At 45.0% G+C, this 4,531-nt stretch overlaps 1 non-coding gene across 1 annotated transcript; it reads right to left on the bottom strand.

Annotated features, from left to right (window-relative positions):
- Positions 1-4,050: 4,050 nt before the first annotated feature.
- Positions 4,051-4,154, bottom strand: LOC119175139 (U6 spliceosomal RNA). The gene has a single exon (XR_005110255.2). It is a non-coding gene; the product is annotated as a U6 spliceosomal RNA (small nuclear RNA).
- Positions 4,155-4,531: the final 377 nt, after the last annotated feature.

Raw genomic sequence — 4,531 nt, 5'->3', positions numbered from 1 at the left:
TTCGCTTGCATTGATGAAAAATTGTGCATTCTTGTTTGTAGTTTTCCTTATTGAAACAGAAGTAGAATGGTGATCTGCTATGGGTTCATTATAAACGCCAGCATTCACTTTCGATGATACGTTAAGATGTGATCAATCGTTGTTGCCGACATACTGGTTACTCTCGTAGGGGTATGTATGAGATTACGAAAATTGAATGAACTAACCAATTGTGTGTAATGAGTGTAACTAGTGTTTGTGGTGTCTATGTTCCTATCCCCAACGATGACTGCTCGGTTCTGGTACTTAGTTGAAACACAGAAAAGAATTTCTTCCATCCTTTCGAGGAAATGCGCTGCATTGGAATTTGGTGGACGGTAAACCACAGCGTGGTAAACCACAGCGTGAGGGGGCCCGGGTTGCTTGAGCAGTTTCACAACAGCTCAGCCTTCGGACCTCAAATCTCCGTCAAAACTGTGAGTAATGATCTAAATTTCCTCGCATGGTTTTATGCAGCTTCGGAGCACTTCGAGGAGCACGGTATAGCCACCCAAATTAGTTACAACTTGAGAGAATAACGACTCATACTTCGGTTAGGCCCAACAACAGCAGCCACTGGCTCCACTTCGATGAAATCAGGAATTCCGCAAGAAAAGCTACTACGCACCTCTAAAACCACCCTCGATTCTTCTTGGGACGTTCCGGAGCCTCGCCGCTACCATCTTATCTTAAATCTGCGGGAAAAAACGCTTTTTTTTCACCGAAAATCAACTGTGGGTAACACGTGTATCCGCCCTATGGGGGCCGCCATGTTGACAGGGGACTTCAGCACCTGCCCCCTCGAGTTCAAAGATTGATGAAAGGCAAAAGATCACAACAAATATTGGTAACATTAATAAATCACACAGAAGGAGGATTTCGGGCTCTGAGCTCAAACTTACCAGTTTCTAACCGGCGAAAAAAAAACCCACAAGCAATTTTTCCCACCTCATGACCATATGGAGGCCGCCATCTTGTGTGGGACGAAGCCACTTTGAAGACAACGAGTCATATCTCGGCTTTTACACACCCCAGGACGACAATCAGGTCTCAATTGAGTCGTTAAAATCCGGAGATAGCCGTAGAAAAAACCGCGAGCGCCCAATTCAACTGAGAGCGTCAAAAGAGACCTATTCAGAAGACACACTCAGTGTTGTCGGACTGCTGTCACTGATTGAGCTGGGTTTGGCGAAATAGCTTCCAACGCGAATTAAGCCCACCGGAACTGCTCCTCCACCTCTTAGCCGATAAGCACAGATTATTCTAACTGCGGGAGCGGGAGCGGCCGCGTCAACAGCACGGGTAAGTGAGCTCTGCACATATCTACCTACAACTTTAGCAATTTTGGCCCTAGGAGGGTCAGAGTGGTGTCTATTTGTTCGTAAAGATACAAAGAGTTCAACCACTACAAATACTGTTATTACAAACAAAAATTGTATATTTTGGGAGTGGAAAACAGTGTGAATCTGTGAAAACAACAACAGTCGGACCACGTGCCCGGTGCCACGCAGTTCCCAACCGGTTAAACCGTGGGTTGATGAAACTGCATTAGGAGCCGGAGGTGCGGCCTCACCGGTAACCACCGCCGGGAACGCACTCCCTCACTAGAGAAGGATTGGCCACCCTGGTGCAGTATCTGGCCACTACCTCCCACATGCATACGCCAAATAACTCATGGCCATCAGTCCTCATCAGCTGCGAAGCAACAGACTACGGCGGCGGTCAGATCTGCAACGCAACAGAGGGTGCTAAGAATCTCTGGACTACAGGCCGCCATTGGAACCTGAAATTGGCAACGTTTAACGCTAGAACCCTATCTAGTGAGGGAAGTCTAGCTGTACTACTCGAGGAGCTAGAGGGTGTTAAATGGGATATAATAGGGCTCAGTGAGGTTAGGAGGACAGATGAGGCCTATACGGTGCTACGGAATGGGCACGTCCTTTGCTATGGGGGCTTGGCAGGCAGAAGAAAACTGGGAGTGGGGTTCCTAATTCACAGAAACATAGCTGGAAACATAGAGGAATATTATAGCATCAATGAAAGGGTGGTAGATATTGTAATTAAACTGAATAAAAGATACAAGATGAAGGTGGTGCAGGCTCACGCGCCTACATCCAGCCATGATGACGCTTCAGTTGAAAACTTCTATGAAGACGTGGAATCGGCAATGAGTAAGGTAAAACACAGTATACTATAGTGATGGGCGACTTTAATGCAAAGGCAGGGAAGAAGCAGGCTGGAGACCAGGCAGTAGGAGATTATGGCATCGGCACTAGAAACGCCAGAGGAGAGCTACTAGTAGAATTCGCAGAATGCATAATTTGCGGATTTTGAATACCTTCTACCAAAAACGAGAAAACCGCAAGTGGACATGGAGGAGCCCTAATGGCGAAAATAAGAACGAAATAGACTTTATAATGACTGCACATCCAGGAATCGTGCAGGATGTGGAAGTGCTTGGCAAGGTACGATGCAGTGACCGTAGAATGGTACGGTCTCGAATTCGCCTAGACTTGAAGAAGGAACGACAGAAACTGATACGCAAGAAGCCAATCAATGAACTAGCACTGAGAGGGAAAGTACAGAAATTTAGAGTGTCGCTGCAGAACAGGTACTCGGCCCTTAGTGAGGAAACCGACCTTAGCGTAGATAGAATGAATGATAATCTGATGAATATCATTACGGAGTGTGCAGCGGAAGTTGGAGGCAGGGTAGTCAGACAGGACACTGGCAAGCTTTGCCAGGAAACGAAGAACCTAATTAGGAAGCGTCAAATTATGAAAGTGTCAAGTACAACAGATGAAATAGAACTGGCAGAGCTTTCGAAGTTGATTGTTAGACGTAAAGTATGCGATGTAAGAAGGTATAACATCGAGAGAATTGAACACGCTCTGAAAAACGGAGGAAGCTTCAAAGCAGTGAACAGGAAACTTGGGATAGGCAAAAGTCGGATGTATGCACTAAGGGACAAAGAAGGGAAAATAACTACCAATATGGATAGGATAGTCAAATAGGCGGAGGAGTGTTACAGAAATCTGCACAGTAGCCGAGACAACCCCAACCTTAATACGATAAGAACTAGCAGTCTCCCAGATGACACCCCACCAGTAATGATAGAAGAAGTCAGAAAAGCTTTGGAGAGCATGCAAAGAGGCAAAGCTGCTGGTGAGGATCAGGTAACATCAGATCTGCTGAAAGATGGAGGACGGATTGTGTTAGAAAAACTAGCCACTCTGTTTCCTGCTGGGAAGGGTGCCAGAGTCTTGGAAGAACGCTAACGTCATCTTAATACATAAGAAAGGAGATGACAAGGACTTGAAGAATTACAGGCCGATCAGCTTGCTCTCTGTAGTGTACAAGCTATTTACAAAGGTAATTGCTAACAGAGTAAAGAAAACATTAGAATTCAATCAACCAAAGGAACAAGCAGGATTTCGAATAGGCTACTCAACAATTGACCACATTCATACTATCTATCAGGTAACAGAGAAATGCTTAGAGCATAACCAACCACTATACATAGCCTTCATAAATTACGGGAAGGCGTTTGATTCAGTAGAAATATCAACCGTCATGCAGACACTGCGGAATCAGGGTGTAGATGAAGTATATATAAACATTCTGGAAGAAATTTACAGGGGATCAACTGCTACCATAGTGCTTCATAAAGAAAGCAACAGAATACCAATCTAGAAGGGTGCAAGGCAGGGGGACACAATCTTCCCAACGCTATTTACCGCGTGCTTACAGGAGGTTTTCAGAGGCATAGAATGGGAACAGTTAGGGATAAGAGTTAATGGAGAATACCTTAGTAACCTGCGCTTCGCCGATGACATTGCATTGCTGAGTAACTCAGGGGACGAATTGCAACTCATGATTACGGAGTTACACAAAGAGAGCAGAAAGGTGGGTCTTAAAATTAATCGGCAGAAAACGAAAGTAATGTACAACAACCTCGGAAAGGAACAGCGCTTCGAGATAGGTAATAGTGCACTTGAAGTTGTAAAAGACTATGTCTACTTAGGGCAGGTAATAACCGCAGAGCCTAACCACGAGATTGCGTGTCATCCTTGCGCAGGGGCCATGCTAATCTTTTCTGTATCGTTCCAATTTTAGTATATGTACTTTGGAAGTACTAACCACGAGATTGAAATAACTAGAAGAATAAAAATGGGGTGGAGCACATTCGACAAGAATTCTCAAATTATGACAGGTAGATTGCCATTATCCCTTCAGAGGAAGGAATATAACAGCTGTATCTTGGCGGTACTTAGCTACACAGCAGAAACCTGGAGACTCACATAGAGGGTTCAGCTTAAATTGAGGACGACGCAGCGAGCAATGGAAAGAAAAATGGTAGGTGTAACCTTGAGAGACAAGAAGAGAGCGGAGTGGATTAGGGGACAAACGGGAGTTAAGGATATCATAGTTGAAATAAAGAAGAGGAAATGGACATGGGCCGGGCATGTGGCGCGTAGACAGGATAACCGCTGGTCATTAAAAGTAACTAACT

The sequence above is a fragment of the Rhipicephalus microplus genome, chromosome 5 (genome assembly GCF_043290135.1).
Source record: "Rhipicephalus microplus isolate Deutch F79 chromosome 5, USDA_Rmic, whole genome shotgun sequence".
Taxonomy (NCBI): domain Eukaryota; kingdom Metazoa; phylum Arthropoda; class Arachnida; order Ixodida; family Ixodidae; genus Rhipicephalus; species Rhipicephalus microplus.
The sequence above is the reverse complement of the archived record's forward strand: the minus strand, read 5'-3'. Positions and strand labels throughout refer to the sequence as shown.